This window comes from Perognathus longimembris, chromosome 28 (genome assembly GCF_023159225.1).
Source record: "Perognathus longimembris pacificus isolate PPM17 chromosome 28, ASM2315922v1, whole genome shotgun sequence".
NCBI classification, from domain to species: domain Eukaryota; kingdom Metazoa; phylum Chordata; class Mammalia; order Rodentia; family Heteromyidae; genus Perognathus; species Perognathus longimembris.
Window position 1 is genome coordinate 71915394 of NC_063188.1, and position 24581 is coordinate 71939974.

A 24581-nucleotide genomic window follows, 5' to 3' on the forward strand; every position below is an offset into this window, starting at 1 on the left:
ACCATTTTTGTGCAGCCCCTCTCAGGACAAATTAACAACCTTAGCACACCGCACCTGTTGCCATCTTCTGGCTCCTATCCAGTGTCTTCTGTGACTGGCTTAGGATCCAGGTGGACAGTGGGGGGCCCTCCAGAAGGGAGCTTCTTGAGTGCTGTGTGCTCAGAACCTCCAGAAAGCGAATTCTTTTCAGAGCTCTGGTGAGGAGGCTCTTGTTGGGAGCCTTTGGGCATGAGTGTCAAAGAACGCCCAAGAAGGGAGCTAGTCACCTCAAGAATCTGTTCAGAAAATTTTTTTTTCTGTTTCTTCCTTCAGGATTGCAAAGGAGTCAAGGAGCTCCTCTTGTGGGACAGATTTAGACATCTCACCTCTTATTACACATTCTATTTAGCAGTCTGAAAATCATCCTCTCCAACGATATGGCTAATCTCATACAGCATGTCATCTTCATCGTGAAGGGTTTCTTCACACAGGCCTTGGGGACCCCTGGGCTTTGCTCTTCTGTTCATCTGCTGACTCATCTTGCTCTCTCTGCTTTCTCGTGAAGGTTTGTAACAGAACAATAACCACTTCTGGCTCGTTCTGATCCAGGTGAGCTGCCTCTAACAAATACCTGCTAGACTGTAAACTCTGCAAAAGCCAAGAGATCTTCTATTTTCCACCACATGCTCCAGCACTTATTTGTCCAGGGTGCGAGAAGAACACTGGCTCCTCTCGGCCCAGTTTCCGCAAAGGGAGGACAAAGGGGAAAGGGAACCCGCACTGAACCGCACCCACCTGGCCCTGTGCTCCGCACCCTGCTGCGCCGCTCACCGCAGTACCGATTCAAATGGCGCGCTTGTCCCTCCATTTTTGTGCCCACCGTTATGCTCTTCCAAGATAGAGAAAAAAATAAACAAGATAATTTTTTTCTGTTTGTATATTTCTATTTCCTGGAGTTCATTTCAATAAATATTATTTTGTATGATCAGAGGCACAGAGGCATTGCGCCTTCGGGTTCCTCCTCCAAGAGTATCCTTTGGTCTCACTGTGTGTGAATGCCTCCAGTCCTGTATCATGTATCATGTCCCCATATATTTTAGATCTAGCTTCCAAAAACAAGCACCATTTGTCTTTCTGAGTTTAGCTTACTTCACTTAACATAATTTGTTCTAGGTCCATCCATTTCCCTGTAAATGACATGGTATTATTCTTTCTAGTGGTTGTGTAAAATTCCATTGTGTTTAAGTACCATTTTTGATCCATTCCTCTATTGTAGGGCATCTGGGCTGTTTCCATAACTTGGCTATTGTGAATAGTGCAGCAATGAACATGAATGTGCAAATGACTTTACATTATCCTTCAATTTCTATTCTTTTTTTTTTGCCAGTCCTGGGGCTTGAACTCAGGACCTGGGCACTGTCCCTGAGCTTCTTTTGCTTGAGGCCAGCACTCTACCAACTGAACCACAGTGCCACTTGTGGCTTTTTCTGTGTATGTGCTACTGAGGAATTGAACCCAGGGTTTTATGCATGCTAGGCAAGCACTGTACCACTAAGCCACATTCCCAGCCCCAGTCTATTTTTGATTGACATATAATAGTTATATATTTGAGTGGATACAATGTAATATTTAAACTTGTGAGGCACATAGTATGTAATGGTCAAAACAAGATGAGAAGCCTGTTTATCATCTTAAACAATTTTTTGGTTTGTTTTGTCAGTCGTGGGGCTTGAACTCCGGCCGGGGCTCTGTCCCTGAGTTCTTCAGCACAAGGCTTGTGCTCTACCACTGAGCGACAGCAGCCCTTCCTGTTTTCTGGTGGTTAATTGGCGATAAGTGTCTCACAATCTTTGGGGCTGGCTTTGAACCATAATCTTCAGATCTCAGCTTTCTGAGTAGCTAGGATTAAGGTGTGAACTACCAGTGCCCAGCAAACATTTATTTTTATTTAACTTTTTCTTCTGTAGAAACAGGTGCTTTATTGAAATTAAAAAGTAAAAAATAAACTGGCCTCAGAGGAGACCTGGGTTCAGATTCCTGCCATTAACTCAGCATGTGAACCTGCAAAGACCTGGGTGCCTGGCAAGATGCCTGGGCACTAAGGGGCCCTGGGGGCTTGGGCACAGGCCTTACTACTCCATGCATTACAAGTGGGGGTCGGATCCCAACCTCACTGAGCTCCTGCCCTGCATGAAGGTAAAGGGTCATATTCTAGCCATGGGGCACCTTGAGACACCCCAACTCTCAGATTCTCCATCCTGCTTCCCCAAACTCAGCACAAGACTCCAAGTGGTAGAGGGGATAGGCAATGAGATGGGAGATGGATGGCCACGTGACCAAAGGGCAGGCAGGAGCAAGAGGGTGTGCACAGAACACAGACCTCCCTGCTCGGTAAGGCACAGCACGCCTGTAATCCCAGCTACTCAGGAAACTGAAATCTAAGGATCAAGGTTCAAAGCCAGCCCAGGCAGAAAAATCCATAAGACTCATCTCCAATTAGTCAGCAGAAAGCTGGAAGTGGAGCTGTGGCTCAAGTGTTAGTGCCAGCTTTGAGTGGAAAAAAAAGAGTGCAAGGCCCAGGCCTCAATACTGACATGCATGCTGACACACACACACAGATACACACAGACACAGACACACAGACACACACACGGAAGGGAGAGCCTGAAGATGCCACGTCAAGATTCCTCCAGAAGCCAGGAGCTGGTAGTTCACACCTGTAACCCTAGCTGCTCAGGAGGCTGAGATCTGAGTATCAAGGTTCAAAGCCAGCCGGGGCAGGAAAGTCCATGAGATTATCTCCAACACACTAGCAGAAAACCGGAAGTGGCACTGTGGCTCAAAATGGTAGAATGCTAGCTTTGAGCAAAACAGCATGGGAACAGCACCCAGGCCCTGAGTTCAAGCCCCACAAACATAAACAACAAAAGTCCATTACAAACCCCGAAAACCTGAGATGATAGGAGAGCAGATGTGGACACCTCATCTGTCTCTCCTTCCGGCACTTGGAGATGACGCCAAGGCCTCGGCCTCACGCATGGGAGCAGGTGCATCAAGTCACGCCTGGGGGTGTGGGGTGAGGCCTGTCCTTAGATGTGTGCGCTGGCTGCACGCTGCCTGAGTCCCAGGGACCTAAAGGGTGGAGTCCATGAGTGGGTGGCCGTTCTCAGGCAGCATGATGCGAGTGCTGGCACCTGTCTGGGCAGAGGATGAGTAATGGGCAGCCTTGTGGGACCCGCGCCGGCACACACAGCAGAGGAGGTGGCAGAAGGTGTGGCACATCTCAGCATCACGGCACTAGTACTCGGCAGTGTTGAGAAGCGAGTTGGCCTCGGACAGGAGAAGGAAGTACTTCTCCACGGCCAGGACATTGCAGGACTTAACAGTCTAGCCCATCCAGCAGCAGCACTACCTGGTCGGGTGTCCAACAGATGACAAACACCAGGATGATGACCACTGTCTTGACCAGGCTAAGCGTGGTCTCGCGGTAGCGGGGGTGGCAGCTCACGTGCTCTGCACTCGCCTCCGCACGTAGAAGAAGATGCGAGTGTAGCTGGCCACCATGAGCAGGCTGGACAGTCTCCATACAGCCAGGTAGGAGCAGCTGAGCACGGGTGCCATGTGGGAGCTCCAGTCCAAGGCACAGAGGCCGTGCCAGAAGTGGGCAGGCAGCAGCTCCAGGCCCAGGGCAGCCACCCACATGGCGACGATGACCACATGACCACGCAGCCCAAGGGCAAGCGGCTGTACAGCGGCACTGCCATCACACTGTGGTGCCGCTCCACAGCGATGGCCAGCAGCGTGGCCACCGACGCAGTCAGGCTGGCGTCCAGCAGGTCCTGCCTGAGAAACCAGCCACGGAGGGACAGGCGGGCGGTTCACAGGCCCGTGTGGAACATCAGGAAGAGTTAGGCTACTCCTGCAAAGAGGTCGGCCGCTGCCAGGTTGCCCAGCAGGTTGGAGCGGCGGTTGGAGGCAATGGTGGCGATCACCGGCAGGTTGGTGAGCAATACCAGCACGCTGATTGTCAGCCCAAGCGCCACTACCACCACATCCTTGGGTCACCAGTGTGAGCTGAACTCCTTGCCGCTGTTGTAGAAAAAGCCGATGGTCTCGTAGTAGCAGGGGTCTATGGTGACCATCTGGGCGCGCATCAGGCGTCACTCGAGCCCAGCTCCCGAGGCGCTGAGGCAGGCCGGTGACCCATGGCCCAGAGAGGCAGAGCTCAGGAACCTAGCGGCGTCGGGGCGCGTCTGGAGCCCGAGGCCCCTATCCTTTTTTTTTTTTTTTTTTGGTGCCTATTACTGTGGTATCTGAGCTTGAACTCATGTCCTCACACACTTGCCACAACTCCTCTTTTGGCTTTTTTGCTGGTTAATTAGAGATAAGAGTCTCTCATATTTCCCTGCCTGGGATATCTTTGAGCCTCTATCCTCAGATCACTGGTAAGAACTTTCCAGCCAAGATCTTAGATGGCACAAGATGGATAGAGACACACCCAATGGATGTATTATGTTAAAATCATTCATGTGGCTATGACTTTGAACAAATAAAAGACGTAAAAAGATTACTTTGTATTTTCTGAATATACACTAACTACATATTCCATTCAGCTAAAGAGTTTATTTTTTTAGCATTGCCTAAATGATTTTAGACTCAAATCCTATACTTTACCTACTCATCTTTATGTTTATGAATTTGTTTACAATTGTTTTCCAGCCTTTGATTACTAACAATGTGTCTTGTGTATCTGTGAATATGCTTGCTATACATGTAGGATCCTTGGGCTCAGTTAGGAACCACTCACAGACAAACACTAGGGTAAACAGTGAGCTCTCTTCCAAATAATATGAAGCAAAAAGAAAATTCATATTTCTTTTTTTTTTTTTTTTTTTTGGCCAGTCCTGGGCCTTGGACTCAGGGCCTGAGCACTGTCCCTGGCTTCTTCCCGCTCAAGGCTAGCACTCTGCCACTTGAGCCACAGCGCCGCTTCTGGCCGTTTTCTGTATATGTGGTGCTGGGGAATCGAACCTAGGGCCTCGTGTATCCGAGGCAGGCACTCTTGCCCACTAGGCTATATCCCCAGCTCCGAAAATTCATATTTCTGAAGTAGTGTTCTATGAGATTCCAAAGAATGAACTAGAAAAAAGAACAAAAAGCCAGTTATTGATAGCTCATGCCTGTAATCTTAGCTACTCAGGAAGCTGAGATTTGAGGATCTCGGTTTGAAGCCAGACCAGGCAGAAAAGTCTGTGAGATTCTTATCTCCAATTAATCACCAAAAATCCAGAAGTACAGGTGTTACTCAAGTGGTGCAGTACCACCCTTGAGCATAAAAAACTAAAGTATAGCAGTAAGACGGAGTTCAAGTCTCAGTATAGGTACACACACACACACACACACACACACACACACACACACACACACCCGAACACCATGAACATAGATAAAGCATGTAAGTATAAAGAAGATTTAAATAATAGAAAACCCAGAGACCTTGATGTGAAGATGAGACAAATGCAGTTTTTGAAAAGAGGAATCAGAGTTATAGATTACAATAAGTCAGGAAAACTGGAAAGTACAGCAGAGAGACAAATTGAATAAAAACAGGAGTTCCACGAGAATGAAAAATATTCAAAAATGGAAGATATCTCAAAAGCAGAATGTAATTCCACTTATACTTGGCACTTGGTGCCTTGTCCTTTGAAAAAACATATAGATAAATCACATATAAAAGCACTTTTAGGGAAGTAGAGATATGGTGCAAGTGGTAGAATGCTAAGTCATGAGCAAGAGAGCTCAGTGAGCTCAACGAGAGTGCCCACGCCCTGAGTTCTGTGAGAAAAGCCTCTTTTTTATCAAAGTAGTTTGTTTCCTTTCTGTTAATCTTGAGAGAAATGTTGTTTTTCTGAAAAATTCTTGCTTTGGCCAGGTGGCTTGGATCTTGTTGAATACATTTTAGTTATATCCTTTTCCTGCTGCAATTTAATTAAGACATCCTGTTACAAGCTCCTTGAATTTTTGTTATATCCTTGTTATATTCTTTCTCAGATTGTGAACATGAACTCAGCCAATTTCAGCAGAGGGGCAGGGGCTGGCTGCATTAGGGATTAAAAGGGAGCAGACTGGCTGCTTTGTGTGCTTGCTTGCCTGATTTTTGGCTCAAGGTGCATAGTTTGTAGAAAAGTAAGCTTTTCCTTTCTGAGCTCCTTTTGAGTTGGTGTCCATAATTCTATGTAGCACACAAACATCCTGAGCTATTTCTAAGAATTGAAGTCCCAGGACCAATACACACACACACACACACACACACACACACACACACACAGCATTTTCAGTCAGGTATCAGTGGCTCATGCCTGTAATCCTAGCTACTCTGGAAGTTAAGATCCAAGAAATCAAGGTTTGAAGCCAGTCTAAGCCAAAAAGTTCATAAGAACCCATTGTCAATTAACCAACCAGATGCTGGTATGGAGGTATGACTAAAGTGGTAGAGAGCAAGCCAAGCCAGCATGAGGCTCTATTCAAGCTTTGCTAATAGCAAAAAATAATAAAGTACTTACAATTACTAAGTAGTTGTATAAAAAGATTACAATTCCGTCAGTCAGGTTATAAGCACAATGCATTTTGATCAATGTCATCCCTTCCATCATTCTTGCCTATTTCCCCCCTCCTATCCCTATTCTCAAATTCCGTAATTCAGTATTTACATAGGTACACTGAATGTAATGATTGCATTTTCTCACTCTTATGCCCTTCATTAAGGGGGGGGGAGGGGGATAGACTGTTCTTACCATGTCTAAGGAAATAATTGTTCTTTCCCTTTGTTTTTCTTGCTTTCTGTGTTTTTGTGGGTGTGCCATTCCTGGGGCTTGAACTTAGGGCTTGGGTGGTGTCTCTGAACTTTATTGCCCAAGGCTGGTACTCCATAGCTCTACTTCTGGCTTTTTGTTGGTTGCTGGAGGTAAGAGTCTTGTGAACTTTTCTGCTGGGGCTGGCTTTGAACCATGATCCTCAGATCTCAGCTTCCTAAGGAGCTAGGATTATAAGTGTGAGCCAACAGAAGCAAGCTCTTTCTGGTTTTATTTTTCTATTTTATTTTTTGTGCGGGTCCTGGGATTTGAAATCATGGCCTGGGTGCTGTCTACTCAAGGCTAGTGCTCTACCACTTGAACTGCAGTTTCACTTCTAGGATTTTGGTGCTTAATTCTTGAATTTTTCTTCATTTTATGCACAAACAAATGAAGGATAATTTCTAGATACTTTATTTATTTTTTATTGTAAAGTGATGTACAGAGGGATTAGAGTTACGTAAGTAAGGAAATGAGGACAATTCCTGTCACACATTGTTACCCTCTTCCTCTGGAGATTTTTTTTGCCAGTCCTGGGGTTTGAACTAAGGGCCTGGGCACTGTCCCTGAGATTCTTTTGCTCAAGGCTAGCACTCTACCACTTGAGCCACAGCACAACTTCCAGCCTTTTCTGCTTATGTGGTGCTGAGGAATCAAACCCAGAGCTTCATGCATTCTAGGCAAGCACTGTACCAGTAAGCCACATTCCCAGCCCCCTCTAGAGATTTTATATGGCTCTTTTCATGAGTTTTACAATTTGTCTGTGTGCTAGAGTTTGGGTATCTCTTCATCCTGTTGTCATAGAAGTGAGTTCTACATCTTGGCAAACAGTATAAACACACATATGTACATAAAGACAATTGAATTTAAAGGCTGAGTCAGGAGAGCGGGAGACACTGAAGATACAAAGATGAAAGAGGTATCTATTTATTAAGGTTTCTGATGAGGTGGTGGCAGAGAATACAACATATAACACCCGTGGAAAAAGTATTGAATAGGAAGGAAACCTCTTCCACTGTGTCAGGATAGGAGCAACAAGAAGACAGGTATTCTAGAGTATGCAATTATATGAATTTGTAGATAGTTTGTGGTAAGGACTTGAAAATAGCAAGGCTCTGGTGGCTCACTCCTGTGATCCTTGCCACTCAGGAGGCTGAGATCTAAGGATCATGGTTCAAAGTCAGCCCAGGCAGGAAAGTCCATGAGACTCTTATCTCCAATTAACTTCCAAAAAAGGTGAAAGTTGGAGGTGCGACACAAGTAGTACAAGCACCAGCATTGAACAAAGAAACAAAAAGCATGATGCACTGAATTCTTGCCCTAGGACTGGGGCGTGCGTGCGCACATACACACACAGACTACTTCCCATTTTCTTTTTCTTTTTTTGGCAGTCCTGGTGCTTGAACTCAAGGCATCGACACTGTCCCTGAGCTTCTTTTGCTAGCACTCTACCACTTGAGCCACAGCGCCACTACTGGCTTTTTCTGTTTATGTGGTACTGAGGAATCAAATCTAGGGCTTCATTCATGCTAAGCAAGCACTGTACCACTAAGCCACATTCCCAGCTTACTTCTCATTTGTGTGTGCCAGTCATAGGGCTCAAACTCGGGGCCTGGGCATTTTTACTCTCAAGGCTAGCACTCCACCACTTGATCCAGAGCTCCACTTCTGTATGTTTTTAGTATATTGGAGATAGAGTCTCATGGAGATTCCTTTCGAGGCTAGCTTCAAACCTTGATCCTTAGATCTCAGCCTCCAGAGTAACTAGGATTACAGGTGTGAGCCACGAGTGCACAGCAAACTTTCCATTTTAATGTGGTGGGAGGTAAGGTGGACATGTGGGAAGGCTGAGGAGGATGGGGATTTGGCAAAGCTACACTTACAGTTTATGCTAGAATTTCATATTTCCTTTGCCTTCAAAGGGAGATGTTCATAAGCATGTGCGTGAATAAACTTTTTAATGCCTCATGAATTTGTGCTCCAGGATATTTGCTGAGCTGGTCACAAGATCAGTTTCTGTAGAATTTTAGTCCAAGGCAAACATCTACTTTGACATGTTTTTATATGTCCTTTTATTCAGAAAATGTTAAATTTGGAAGTTCTGTTCCCCTACTCCTCCCTGCTACAGCTGTCAGGAAGCTTAGAGGCAGAGGGAGCCCCCATAATCCTGGGCGCCTGCTCACATACATTCCCTGGGCTTCCTTCCTTCCAGAAGTCTGTTTGGTTTGATCCCCTCAGGATTGCTTCTATCCTCTGTTTTAACCTTTAAGGAGAAGGGGGGAGGGAGCTGCCATTTTTAGCTGAGGGCTTAAGAGCAGAGGCTGCGACACTCACATGGCCTGTGGGCCCAAGTCCCTGCTGCTGCCCTGTGGCCCTGGACCAGCCATCCCTCCCTCCCACCCCAGCCTCCCTATGCACAGCCCACAACTGACCATGCCTCCTGGCTCCCAGGCAGTCCGTGTGGGCATCCAACCCCAGCAGGGCCATGGGAGGCCCACAGGCGCATCTATGCATCTTGGCAGTGCCCAACAGCCCTCACTCTGAACACCAGCATGCAGCCTTCACTGCTCTGCACCCTAACTTTGGGCAGCACTGTTGCCAAGTTCTCCTCCTGTCCTGGGCCACAGATGGTCTCTCCTCCACCCAACTGCATCTTGCAGATGGGGAAAGAGAGGCAGAGCAGTGGGCTGGCTGACTTGTGGATGGCGCCACCTCAGTGCAAATGGGAACCGGTGTGTGTGTGTGTGTGTGTGTGTGTGTGTGTGTGTGTGTGTGTGTGTGTCTGTCTCTCTGCACTGTGTGCACCCCACTGCCTGTCTGATCAGCAGGGTCAAATCAGCCAGGACGTCCAGTGCTGCAGAGCCCTGCGTGGGTGGCCAGGCAAGCTGGTGTGCTCCTGTGCTGGCCCCCCGCTCTCAGAGGCGCCTTGGGGGTGGCTCTGAGGGGCTGGGGTCTGGCTGGGCCTCAGGTTCACCTGTGCTGGTTAAGGACCCTCATTTCTGTGTTCCTTCCCACCCTTGGACCCCAGCTCTAGGCTTGGCAGCCAGGATGCCTCTGTGTCCACAGGGCCTGCAGTGGCCCCTCCAGAGCAGCCCACACCCCTGCCTGCCCATCTTCCTCTGCCCTTCCCGGGGTTCCCAGGCAAAGCAGGCTTCTGCCAACTTGTCTGCCGCCCCCTTCGGGATGATGACAAAGTTTCCCATGTCACTCTTTCAGGCCTTCCTTCATGCACACATTTGCTCTTCCATTCAAGACCTTACGTTTTATTCACCCACTCTTTTCTCTACTACTTGCTCACTCATTCTTTTCTCACCAACATTGTCAGAATGCTGTCAAAAAGCAGATGGCACACTGGGAAGACGGCAGATAAATGAATGAGGGCATGTTGTATGGAGGTAGGCAGTGTTACAGGGAGCCGGGGAGCTTCGACTGACAGCCTGTGACTGTGGCTACCCAGCGTCAGTATCATCTGTGATGTGACAGGCCAAGGAGCAGTGGGGGCACAGGCATGGGGTGAGAATCTCAGCCATGGGAAGGACTGTCCCAGGGGTTGCAGCCAAGGTTAGGCAGCTTCAACCAGGCCAAAGGACAACCAGAAGGTAAGGCCAGAGAGTGTAACCCCCTCTTGACTCCCCCACATGCACACTCGCCCCCTCCCATACAAACATGCTTCCTGTCTGCCCCACCCCAGTTCAGTGCCTCTTTTGTGCAGAACAAGGGAGCCCAGCTTTGCTGTGAAGGGGAGCCACTCTCCCAAGACACAGAGCAAGATGGCAGGGGTGGAGAGAGGACCTGGAAGAGCAATGGGGAGCATGGAATTGGACTCCCCACCATCAGCCCCTGAGCTGCCCTTGCTCTTGCTTGGGTCTGGCCCAGCCGCGTCCTACATCAAGATCTTCAACATGGGAACACGCTACATGGTGAATCAAGTTCAGGACCACGTTCAGAGTTGCACAGTGTACTACTTCATGAATATTCATGTCACCCCATGCTCCATCTACCTGTGCAGGCATGGCGAGAGTGAACTCAACCTCAGAGGCCGCATTGGAGCTGACTCTGGACTCTCAGCTCGGGGCAAGCAGGTAGGGAAGGCCTCACGACAGACAATCGCATGGGCTGGCTGAGCTGGCCCTGATGCGGAAGCCACTGCGTGGGGCCTGAGGTGGTGGTGGGGAACCTAGTGATGGGTCACAGCAGGTAACAATGACTCTTCTTCCACACTGCCAGCCACTTGGTGTTGACACAGACATTAAGTGGTTCCATGTGCAAACTGATGTGCAAGTCTAATGACTTCATCTTGGTCTTCCAGGCCAGCCCAAATGGGACTGTTTCTCCAGCTCCAAACCAATGTCCACATTTTACCCCCACCTGATGGGTCCCCTCATCACTGTCAGGGCTCTGTACCTTGGCTCGGATCCACCTTGTTGCCCTCTGTCCCTCTGTCATCTGGTGACCATCATGGATAGAGACAGCTGCCCACAGGCCCCTGGTCCCTCTGACCCAATGCCCACATTGCCCCCACCTCACTGCAGGAGTCACATTGTCACCACTTATCCCCACTCCTTCCTGCCCCTTTCAATCTCCTCAATCCCTTCCAAAACCCAGCTCCTGCTCCAAGATCTGCTCCTCCAGGAAGGTGTTCCACCCTCCCCTTGTTCTCCTGGGCACATCACCAAGCCCAGTGCTCCATCTCTCCCCACCTGGCCCATCTCTGACTCTGGGGGCAACTTCCTTCCCCCCTCCCAACCAGGCAGAGTGATCTGCACACCACGGGTACATGCCCCAGTACCTGGCCCTGTGCCCAGGCTGATTAGCGCAGGTACTGCTGGCTAGAGGACTGCCTGGGGATGGGACAGTAGGAAATGAGGTCCAGCAGGGACATTCATTGTCATCATTGTCATTTATTGGCCACCTATGCACAGTCATGGCACCATCTGTCTGTACATCTGTGGCCTCATTTAATCTTCACAACAGCCTGTGGCAGGTTTATGAATGAGGACGCTGATGTCCAGAAGCAGCCCCAGGCCATGCAGCCAGTACAACACTGAGCCAAGACATACAATCAGGCCTTCCTGCCTGGCCTCAGAACCTTAGCTGGACTGGAGGAAGGCATCCCAAGCTCGGCACTGACTCCGTCCTCATGGCTCCCTTCTGTTTCTTCCAGATTGTCAGTCTCCCCTCAAGGCAGCCTTTGATCTGACCTCCAATCCTCCCACTTCTCAGAGCAGAGGAGAGGCCACAGGAGACATCATTCTGTCTCATGATACCACATGCACCTCTTATCTAGAGCTGGCTCTGGCCCAGTCTGGCTAGACAGGTGGCTATGACTATATAAGGACCTCATATCTATACAATCTTCATGCTGACAGGGACAGTTGACCAGTCCTGGTTTGAAAGTACTTTCCCATTAACTATCACCTCAATTGCTGTGCTCCAAATATCAGTTTGGGTACTTGCAACCTGCAATCTAAAGTAAGGCTGACACCAAGTGTCACATTTTAGAGGCAGGATAGCAAGTCAGAAAGGGACAGGAACATATCTGAAGGCACTGATGTGGTATGAAGGTGAGTGACATGTTTCCTACATTCTAGCCAAAAGCTCCTTCCACTCATGCACACTGACTGCATTCTTTCAATGTCATCATAAAATGCCTCTGTGTGTGTGTGTGTGTGTGTGTGCGCGCGCGCGCGCACGTGCACACGTGCGTCAGTACTGGGGCTTGAACTTAGTGCCTCTCATTTTTGCTTGGCATTCTTTGCTCAAGACTGAGGATGCTCTACGACTTGAATCCCACCTCTGCTTCCCAAATGCCTGTTTTTATGGGTGGAAATGCTGTCCTGTGTCTGGAAGAAGAGAAGAGCCTGCACATGGCACAGGGACATAAACATTGTACCACAGTTTATGGTAGGTGAATGAATAAATATGTAAAGGGGTGAGTTGAGTGACAAGTGAGGATGCTGTATGGATCCTGTGACTAGCTCCAGCTGAAGAATCAAAGCACAGGCTTCAGCTAGGGAGTAGCTTAGGCTTGTCTTGAATAAGTCAAGTTCTGTGTTCAATTCCCAGTAACACATACATGTGCACGCCCGCACGCAAACACACACACTGGTCTGTAATCCAAGCTACTCAAGAGGCCTAGATTTGAGGATCACAGTTCAAAGCCAGCCTTGGCAAGAAACTCCATGAAATGCTTATCTTCAATTGATCATAGAAAAAGCCAGAAGTGGAGCTGTGGCTCAAGTGGTAGAGCACTAGCCTTGATCACAAAAGCAGGAACTAGCTCGTAGTTGACTCTGCTAGGAAGTGAACTAGGGTGATCTTCCTAGGGACCATGTATTGGTTGGATCTCATTAACCAGAAAGCAACCTAGCCAGGGGCACTGAGCAATGCCAGTATGGAGTAAGTCAAGCCAGATGGCCAAAGACCACAAAGAAACAGATTGGAGTACTGATAGTGGTGATAATGCAATAAAATCCTTGAAGATCTCATATGATGTGCAAAGCACAGTTCTAATTGCTTAGCCTGCCTGTCTATTGAGAAGCAAGTGAACCACGCTCTTAGAATGGGCTGTGTGGGAACATTTGTGTCCCAGGTGAATGCTCACTGAAAGGAACATGGTAATCCAACCTAAGCAATTCTATCAACCTCTCTCCAGATACTTCAGTGCATATATATATTTTTTTTAATTTAATTTTTTTTGCCAGTCTTGGGCCTTGAACTCAGGGCCTGAGCACTGTCCCTGGCTTCTTTTTGCTCAAGGCTGCACTCTACCTCTTGAGCCACAGAGCCCATTTCTGGCTTTTTCTGTTTATGTGGTGCTGAGGAATTGAACCCAGGGCTTCATGCATGCTAGGCAAGCACTCTACCGCTAAGACACATTCCCAGCCCCCTTCAGTGCTTTTTTAATGAACCAGTAAATGAAATGTCTGTGAATGATGGTTGTTGTGCCATGGGTTCAACACAGATTTACCCTCATCAGCAACAATTACTGCCCAATCTCACGAGGTACTAGTGGCTCCTGACTGTAATCCTAGCTGCTCCGGAGGCTGAGATATCAATATTGAAGCCTGGCCAGGAAAGTCCCTGAGACTCTGATCTGCAATTAATCAACAAGAAATTGGAAGTAGACATATAGCTCAAGTGGTAGAGTGCCAACCTTGAGTGAAAAAACTAAGCAAGAGTGTGAGGCCCTAAGATTAAGTCTCAGTACACACACACACACACACACACACACACACACACACACACAGAGAGAGAGAGAGAGAGAGAGAGAGAGAGAGAGAGAGAGAGAGAGAGAGAGAGAAAGAAAGAGAAAGAGAGAGAGAATGCCCAGTATTTCAGCAACAGAAATCACAACATATCATAGGTCATAGTTCTCTGAGGTGACCAGCAAGTCCTTAGGTGACATGAGTATTACACTGGACACCTTCCATCATAAAGCTCATATAGCCAGGTGCCAGTGGTTCATGCTTATAATCCTAGCTACTTAGCAGGCTGATATATACACCATTGCAATATGGCCACCACCAACATTACTTTTCAGATGGAGGAATACATTTCTCTGTGAAAGGAGATGATTTCTTTACTATTGAGTTCCCTGTTGTATCATATACACAGCCCCACAACCACACAGAAGCAACTGCCCTTCCAGGTTATTATGACTCATTTTTTGTGAGATCTGAGAGCCACCCTAGAATTCAGTGTACTCTTATTTGTCAACTCCTTTGCTCAAGGCTAGCACCACTTGAGCCACAGTGCAACTTCCAGTTTTCTTGTGGTTACTTGGAGATAAGAGTCTCACAGACTTTTCTTGCCTGGGCTGGATTTGAACTGTGATTCTCAGATCTCAGCCTCCTGAGTAGCTAGGCTTAGAGGCATGAGCCACCAGTGCCCCACATGAGTACATTTCTTTTTGGACAATGTCACCCCTTCCCTTGTTCTCTCCAATTTTTCCCTCCAGTCCCCACCCACAAGTTGTTTTACTTTGTTTTTGCCAATCCTGGGGCTTGAACTCAGGGCTTGACCACTGTCCTTGGCTTCTTTTTGTTCAAGGCTAGCACTCTATCACTTGAGCCACAGCACCACTTCTGGCTTTTTCTATATATGTGGTGCTGAGTAATCAAACCCAGCCTCCCCCACCCACAAGTTGTATAGTTCATTTTCAACATAGTGTCTAGTGGGTACCACTGCTACATTTGTTCACCCTTTGTCCTTCCATTTCTGTGGTCCCTTATCCTCCCAAGGACACATAAACAAGCAAGACAAAAATAAAAGAAAACACAAACAACAATAAAGAGAGAACCTTTTGTTCCTACTTTTTGGAGTTCTTTTAAATGAATATTACTTTTTATGACCAGAGGTACATAGGCATTGCACCTGTGTGAATGCCTAGAGTCCTGAATGATTTATCATGTCCCAGTGTATTTTCAATCTAGCTTCCACATATGAGAGAAAACATGTGACATTTGTCTCTCTGAAATAAGCTTATCTCACTTAATATGATTTGCTCTAGGTTCATCCATTTCTCTGCAAATGATATAATATTATTCTTTCTAATGGTTGTGTAAAATTCCATTGTGTATAGGTACCACATTTTGGGGCCCACTCATCTATTGTAGGGCATCTGGGCTGTTTCCACAACTTGGCTATTGTGAATAGTGCAGCAATGAACATGAATGTGGGGGTGTAGAAAATTCCCCAATTCTTTTATTCCTTCTCTCATCCCAAGTCCCTAATTCTTTTTTTTTCCCTGAAGGCTAGCAGTCTACCTCTTGAGCCACAGCACCATTTCTGGCTTTTTCTGTTTATGTGGTGCTGAGGAATTGAACCCAGGGCTTCATGCATGCTAGGCAAGCACTCTACCCACTAGGCCACATTCCCAGCCCGTCCCCTAATTCTTATGTAACAAAATTAACTATTCAATTTGTGGGCAGGGACAGGAGGAAGAAACTGGAGGAAAGCAAAGGAAATGGGTGACATTGTCCAAGAATTATACTCATTACCTGAGTTATGGAATTATAACCCTCCATGTACAATTCCTTAATAATATAAATTAAAATCCTTGCTGGAAAAAACTCTAATTCTTCTAAAGTTACTCAGATCATTATTAATTATGCCAAATGCTAAACAGAAAAAAATAATAATACTGGGCTGGGAATGTGGCTTAGTGGTAGAGTGCTTGTCTAACATGCATGAAGCCCTGGTTTTGATGCCTCAATACCACATAAATAGGAAAAGTTGAAAGTGGCACTGTGGCTCAAGGGGTACAGTGCCAGCCTTGAGCAGAAGAAGCTCAAGGACAGTACCCAGGTCCTGAGTTCAAGCCCCAGGACTGGGAGAGAGAGAGAGAGAGAGAGAGAAGAACCAACATGCAGGCTTGTGGTGGAGAGTGTCCAGTGCTCAGCTGAGCGCTGCGTGGCAGGAGGCTGCAGTGTGGTTTCTCTGCACTGCGTTGCCCCCGTAGCCAAACTCCTGCTCAGCACACCTGAGCTCTCGCTGATCTCCAGCCCGCTGCAGCCATGGGGAGCCTCTCCTGTTTCCTAGTGTATGTGTTGGAGTTACATGGGGGTTAATGACAGAGACAGTCAAGGGTGTTGTCCATGTCCGTGCTACTTGTTCCTTTGAACTTCCTCTCTTTGCGTCCCCTAGGTCGCTGCTGCGAGCTGCCCGGGCGCCTTCTTTGTGCCCCTTGAGGGGGTACAGGTGCTTCCCTTCAGGTGGCTCTTCAATGTGCCTGAGAACAGGGGAGTAAATGGAGCACTGAGTTCTGCCCTGGGGCAGGAAACAGAGGGGTTCGTGCACTCTGCCTGCAGGTCACCCAGCAGCTGTCACCCTGTGGAGAGGAGGATGGGACTGTCACAGGAGGCCCTGTCTTGGGCTCAGCCCTCTTAGGAACCTGGCAACAAGTCCTCACACCAGCAGCTAGAGGCTGGACACTGCTGTGCAGACTCAGTGGGGTCCTCCCCCAGGGAGCCTCAGGCCCTCGACCTTGATCTAGGCAGAGAGAGCTGGCCCACCCACCACCAGGCCCTGGACTGCCTGAGCTCCTGGCCCTGCTTTCATCCCTCAGCTCGCTCAGCTCAGGGCCACGTTTTCACAACTACCTCTCATGGCTGAACACTATGGCTAGGATACCCTGAGCTTTGATGTTCCATTGTTTTGGTGTCTTTTGGGTTTGTTTTTTTCAGTATCAGGTTTGAATGCTGTCTCCTTAGCTTTTTCCATTCAAGGCTAGTGCTCGACTTCTGGCTTTTTGGTGATGAATTGGAGATAAAAGTCTCAGGGACTTTTCCTGCTAGAGCTGAGTTCAAACTGTGATCTTCAGATCACGGTCTCCTGAGTAGCTAGGATTACAGACAGGCATGTGCCATTGATGCCTGGCTGTCATTCAATTCTGAAGGGAAGTTCAGAATCAAACTGTACCTCCCTGCTGGCTCCCACAACCAGCCAGCAGCAGGTCCTGGAACCTGAGCTCGGTACTCACTGAGACTCAGTGTTTTGTAGTTGAAATGATCCTCAGGCCTTGAAACTCTTCAGACTGGTAGGGTGACCACTGTACCTTTTACTTCCCCAGTTTGGGTTAACTTCTTTGCTCACATGTGTTAAAGCCTCTGCCTCTCCAGGAGCCTCTAGCCATTGCCCTCCCAGTCTCTGTGACCAGATAGCTCAAGATACCCTGAACTGCAATTGCTCCTTGTTTTCAGTCCCCTCTGGTACCTCAGTTTCAAACTGGAGGCCCTCTCTCAAGATAGCCCCTTGCCACAGCTCTCAGAGATATGGAGAGGGAAAGTTGGTTCCCTTGTTGATGATAGCCCATCATGCTGAGAAGGCGCTGGCTATGTCCTGCCAAATCCCAACATGGGAGTTAAGTTCTATGGGAGGTGTGGGTTTGTTCCACAGGCAGGTCTGCCAGTCTGTCCAGGAGACCACCTGGCTTATTTTGCATGGAAGCTTGAACTTCGCCTCCCTCAACGGGAGCCGGGACTAGAGTTGCAAACTTTGCTATTTTACTCTGTTATCTTTCTGGTTCACCAGACTTTTCAACTGTCCTGTCCTGTGTGTGTGTGTGTGTGTGTGTGTGTGTGTGTGTGTGTGTGTGTGTGTGTGTGTGTGTGTGTGTGTGTGAATAGTGGGGTATGAACTCAAGGCTTCAGATTCTTGCTTATTTTTTTTCTGATCAAGGCTGGCTCTCTATAGCTTGAGCCACACCTCCGCTTTTGGTCTTTGGCTAGTTAATTAGAGGGAAGAGTTTCTCAGTTTTGCCTTTGCAGAATGGCTTTGATGTGATCCTCAGATCTCAGCCTCCAGAGTAGCTAGGATTACAGGCATGAGCCATCTAGATGTTCCTCTTTTTTTCTCTTTTCAAGTGTAGCCTCTCCTTAGTTAGCCAGGCTCTTCTCATTCATGGAATCTGACAGAAAAAGTTTCTATTCTGCCATCTTGCCAACTTAAAGTATCTTTTGAGAAATATATATAATTTAAAATATTTTATTGTTATTATAAAGGTGATAGACAGAGGGGTTACAGTTTCACAAATCAGGTAATGAATACATTTCTTTTTGGACCATGTCACCCCTCCCTTCACTCTCTGATATATACATTTTATTTTGCTGTGTGTGGTGACTCATGCCTGTAATGCTACATACTCAAGGGGCTGAGATTTGAGGATCATATTTTAGGGGAAAAATCTGACACATTCTTTGATAAGAAATAAACATAGGTGGAGATGTGACTCAAGTGGTAGAGCACCAATCATGAGCAGAAAAAGTCTAGGGAAAACTGGAGGGCATGAGTTTCTGCCCCAGTACCAGCTCATGGACTTGTACATAAAAGGGCAAGGGACGTGGCACAAGTGGGAAAACACCCATCTAAGAAGTATGAAGGCTTGGGGCTGGAAATATGGCCTAGTGGCAAGAGTGCTTGCCTCATATACATGAAGCCCTGGGTTAGATTCCCCAGCACCACATATACAGAAAAGGCCAAAAGTGGCTCTGTGGCTCAAGTGGCAGAGTACTAGCCTTGAGCAAAAAGAAGCCAGGGACAATACTCAAGCCAGTAGTCCAAGTCCCAGGACTGGCAAACAAACAAACAAACAAAAAACCCAAAAGACAAACAAAAAAACCCAGAAGTATGAAGCCCTGAGTTAAAAACCTCAGCAATAGCCAGGCAGTGGTGGAGCACTTCTGTAATCCTAGCTATTCAGGAGGCTGAGATCTGAGGACTGAAGTTCAAAGTCAGCAGGAAAGACCATGAGACACTTATCTCCAATTAGACACCAAAAAGCTGGAAGTGGAGCTGCGGCTCAAGTGCACTTAGAGCACTTAGTCTTGAGCAAAACAACTCAGGGCCAGTGTTTAGATCCTGACTTCAAGCCCCAGGATAGGCATACATCAAACGAAAATTGCTCAGAGTACAGTTATAAAGCAAAATGTTAATAGCTTCAAAATACTTTTAACCTCCTCCTCCTCCTCCTCCTCCTCCTCCTCCTCCTCCTCCTCCACCTCCTCCTCCTCCTCCTCCTCCTCCTCCTCCTCCTCCTCCTCCCTCATTCTCCTTCATCTCTTCCTTCCCCCACCCTCATTCTGAGCTGCCGGTTGTTTTGAAACTGAATTTCACTATATAGCCAGACTACACTTAGCCCAATTATGTATCCCAGGCTGGGCCTGCAACTTTCTTCTTCCTTCTCCTCTTCCTCCTCCCTCCTCTTCCTCTTCCCTCTTTCCTCCTCCTCCAACTCCTCCTCCTTTCTCATCTTGTATCCAGATCTCCCTCCTCTTCTCCTCCTCCTTTGTACGGGCTTCTTTGTAAAGGTACAGTGTGTGGGCAGTGTCCTTGAGTTTTTTTGATCAAGGCTAATGCTCTGCTACTTGAGCCACAATGACACTTCTGGCTCTTTGGTGGTTAATTGGAGAAAAGAATCTCATGGACTTTCCTTCTCAAGCTGGCTTTGAACCCTGATCCTCACATCTTAACCTCCTGAGTAGTAGGGTGACAGGTATGAGCCACTGGTGCCCAGAATGTTTGTTTTTTCTTTAATGTTGATTTTTTTTTAAACATTCCTTTTTTTTTTTTTTTTGGCCAGTCCTGGGTCTTGGACTCAGGGCCTGAGCACTGTCCCTGGCTTCTTTTTGCTCAAGGCTAGCACTCTGCCACTTGAGCCACAGCGCCACTTCTGGCCATTTTCTGTATATGTGGTGCTGGGGAATTGAACCCAGGGCCTCATGAATACAAGGCAGGCACTCTAGCCACTAGGCCATATCACCAGCCCTAATGTTGATTTTTGTATCCTGAAAATTTACTGTTTGTCAGTTGTAAAAGGTTTTCAATTGAGTTTTTGGGGTTTGCTATGTGGAAAATCATGCTCTCTGCCAATAGAGATGACTTCTTCCTTTCCCATTCTGATGCTTTTTTGTGGCAGTACTGGGATAAAACCCAGGACCTTGCATAGGCTAATAATGTATTTTCCCACTGAGATATACTCCAATCAATGCTTTCTACTTAGTTTTTATTATCTAATTACTCATGGACATAAGACTTTTGGTCCTATGCTAGATAAAAATAGCAGGAGTAACATCGTTGTCTTATTCTTGATATTAGGGGAAAAGTTTTGAGTTTTATATTATTGAATATAATGTTAGCTGTGGACTTGTCATATATGGCCTTTATAATGAGGTACATGACCCCTAAACCTAATTTGTTAAGGAATTTTATCATGAAAAATCTGAGACTCTTAAGTCCAGTTAACCACTAAAAAGGCAGAAGTAGAGATACGGTTCAAGTGGTAGAATGCCAGCCTTGAGTGCAAAAGCTAAGTGAGAGCATGAGGCTCTGAGTTCAAGCCCCAGTATCAGTACACACATGTAAAGTATTTTTGTCATGATAGGATGTTGATTTTTTTCCCCAATAGTTTTTCTGACCTGTTAGAATGATCATGTGATTTTAAACTTTATTCTATTAATGTGGTATTTCACATTTATTGATTTGCATATACTGAACTATCTTTATATTCCAAGAGGAAATCTCACTGGGTCATGGTAAATATTTTTCTTTAAACATTCATTCGAATTCCCCTACTGCAACAGTCTGGTCCTCTTCTTTTATTTATTGTGAGACTGTTGATGATTGATCCAATCTCCTCACTCATTGCAGCTCTGCTCAGATTTTCAGTTTCTTCATGATTCAGTTTGGTAGGTGGTAATTGTCTTGGAGCTAATGTGTTTCTTCTAGGTTTTGTTCCTTTTTTGCCAGTGTTTGGGCTTGAACTCAGGGCCTGGGCACTATCCCTGAGCTTCTATTGTTCAAGAATAGTGCCCTACTACTTGAGCCACAGCACCACTTCCAGCTTTTTATGAGTAGTTTACTGGAGATAAGAGTCTCACAGACATTCCTGCCTGGGCTAGATTGGAACCATGATCCTCAGATCTCAGCCTCTTGAGTAGCTAGGATTATACGTGTGAGCTACCAGTGCCTGGATTGTTTCTTCAAGGTTATCAAATTTGTTGACATATTCACAGTAGTATCATATCCTTTTATTTAATTTTTGGTGTCAGTTTTTGTATCAGAGTCTTCTCTCTCTCTCTTTTTTTTAAAAAGTTTAGCTAAAATTTTGTTAATTTTGTTTGTCATCTCAAAACATGAGCACCTGGGTTCATTAATTTTCTCCTGTAGAAATTTGTTTAATTAATAAATAAATTATAATTTTTTTCTCCTGTAGGCTATTACCTTTATTTCTGCTTTGATCTTCGTTTTTCCTTTTTAAAAAGTAGTAATTGTGGGGTCAAGTTGTTTTAGAACCTTCTTTCTACTTCAATATTACCTATCAATACAAAGAGTTATTTGGTACTATTTATAAATGCTGTGAATACTATTCAAGCAGTACTGTTTACTTATTTATTTTTTTTGCCAGTTCTGGGCCTTAAACTCAGGGCCTGAGCATTGTCCCTGGCTTCTTTTTTTTGCTCAAGGCTAGCACTCTACCATAGCGCCACTTCTGGCCATTTTCTGTATATGTGGTGCTGGGGAATTGAATCCAGGGCTTCATGTATGTGAGGCAAGCACTCTACCTCTTGTCCATATTCCCAGCCCAAGCAGTACTGTTTATAACTAGAAAAATTCCTCATAAACTGAGTGCCATGGCTCATGCTTGTAATCCTGGTTACTTGGGAGGCTGAATCTGAGGATCATAGTTTCAGGCCAGAGTGGACAAAAATATTCATGAGACTCTTATATCCAATTAGCCACCAAAAACTTGGAAGGGGAGTTGTGGCTCAAGTGGTAGAGTGCTTAGCCTTGAGCAAAAAAAGCTTAGGAACAGCACTCAGGCTATGATTTGAAGTCCCAGTAGAAACACACACACACACACACACACACACACACACACAGAGTCTTTGCTAGGCCCCAGTGACTCATAACTTTAATCTTAGCTACTCAGGAGGCTGAGATCTAAGGATAATGGTTCAAGGCCAGCTGGCAGGAAAGTCCATGAGACTTTCTCTTTTTTTTTGTCATGGGGCTTGAACTCAGGGCCTGTGCTCTGTTCCTGAGCTTTTGTGCTCAAGGCTAGTGCTCTACCATTTTGAGCCACAGTGCCACGTCCAGTTTTCTGGTGGTTAATCACAGATAAGATTCTCATGGACTTTCCTTCACAGTCTGGCTTTGAACCACAGTCCTCAGATCTCAGCCTTCTGAGCAGCTAGAATTACAGGCATGAGACACTGGTGCCTAGCATCCCCCAACACTTTTGTTTCATTTTACAAGTTATTGTTTTGGTGTTATACTTAGATGTTTTATATTGTATATCTTTATCAATTATTAGAGCTAATGTTATTATAAATAGTTTTGTCTTTCAGATTTTTTTTGGTTGGTTTAGGGGCTTGAACTCAAGGCCTGGGCACTGTCCCTGAGCTCTTTTGCTCAAGGCTAGCACTCTGCCAATTTGAACCACAGCACCACTTGCAGTTTTTGAGCAGTTAATTGAAGACAAGAGACTCACGGGGGCTTTTCAGCCTGGGCTGGCTTCAAACTGCAATGCTCAGATCTAATCCTCCTGAGTAGCTAGGAATACAGGCAGGAGACACAGGTGTCTAGCATCTTTTTTATGCCAGTCCTGGCTGGGGCTTGAACTCAGGGCCTAGGCACTGTCCCTGAGCTCCTTCTGCTCAAGGCTCACATCCTGCCACTTGAGCCACAGCACCACTTTCAGCTTTATCTGTTTTATGTGGTGCTGAGGAATCGAACCCACGTCTTCATTCATGCTAGACAAGCACTCTATCACTAAGCCACATCCACAGCCCCATGCCAGGCATCTTTCAGCTTTTATATTACAAATGTTTCATTTACATATCCCCATTAAAATATTTGATCATTCTGAATTAAACTATGTACTTATTGTTACAGTGTCTTTTGTCTTTTTAAAATCTTTCTGCTGGACTTGGAAAAAGTTATACTAAGTGAAGTGAGCCAGACCCAAAGAAACATGGACTCTATGGCCTCCCTTATTGGGAATAATTAGTACAGGTTTAGGCAAGGCATAGCAGAGCATCACAAGGCCCAATAGCTATACCCTTATGAACACATAAGATGATGCTAATTGAAATGAACTCCATGTTATGGAAACAAGTGATATATCACAGTTGTAACTACTTTCAAAGTCCTATGTGTATGTGTAGTTTCTATTATTGATAATGTTTTGTATCACCTTCCTATGTTTGTACCTACACTATCTCTGTAATCTTATCTGAGTATATTGGAAACCGTGTTTACTGGTATTGGAAGTAGGAAATTCAAAGGGAATACCAAATTCGAGAGACACAGGGTAAAAAAAGAGAAATAACTACAAAAGCAATACTTGCAAAACTGTTTGGTGTGAATGAACTGAACACCTGGGGGGGAGGGAAAGGGGGGGAGGGAGGGGGGCATGAGGGACAAGGCAACAAACAGTACAAGAAATGTATCCAATGCCCAACGTATGATACTGTAACCTCTCTGTACATCAGTTTGATAATAAAAATTTGAGGAAAAAAAAATAAAATCTTTCTGCTGGTACTGAGGCTTGAACTCAGGGCCTAGGAGCTGTTCTTTAGCTTTTTTGCTTGAGCCACTGCTCCACTTCTGGCTTTTGAGTGGTTAATCATTGATAGGGTGCCGGGCTAGATTTACCTCCCCTGGTGCGGGGATGCTAAGCTTACTCCCTTATCAGTGCTCCCCTTTCCACCCTCTCCCCTGGGCACCTGACCAGCAGGTGGCCAAGGTATAGTGAGGGACATGGGCTAGCCTAAGGTGCACGTGGCCGAACGAGATCCCTTTTGCCTCCCTCCTTACCCACCAAGGAAGCCAGGCGCAGACGGATCTCGGAGACGCTTCGGAGAGCAATCCGGTTTATTCGGGAGGGGCTCACAATAATATAGTAGTGATGACGAGGATTGAGCATGAGCTGCAATAGGCTGGCGAGCTTGTCTGTCCAAGAGCAGCTCCCAAGGACCTCCCTCATGGGCTAACGTCACTTCCCATAGTACCCGCCCTGTGTGCTCGCTGGCGCAAGGTGGGGGATGGTCTCAAAGCTACCCCTACTGGTTCCGGACCCAGAGGAGATAGGTGTGGCTCACTTCCACACTGCCCCAGGGCTGGGGGAAGGGCGGCGTCTCGGGAGTGCTCTCCTTGCCCTTCCCCCCTTAAGGCCAAGATGAATCCCCAACAATAGGGGTCTCTAGAATTTTTCTGCCTTGGCTGGCTTTAAATTACAATCCTCAGATT

The 24581-nt window shown here is 46.5% G+C and overlaps 2 pseudogenes; both read right to left on the reverse strand.

The window, feature by feature from the left end:
• Positions 1-3111: 3111 nt before the first annotated feature.
• On the reverse strand, positions 3112-4121 carry LOC125344189 (annotated as a pseudogene).
• A 12108-nt stretch (positions 4122-16229) lies between these two features.
• Positions 16230-24581, reverse strand: part of LOC125343099 — a 70145-nt pseudogene continuing 61793 nt past the window's right edge.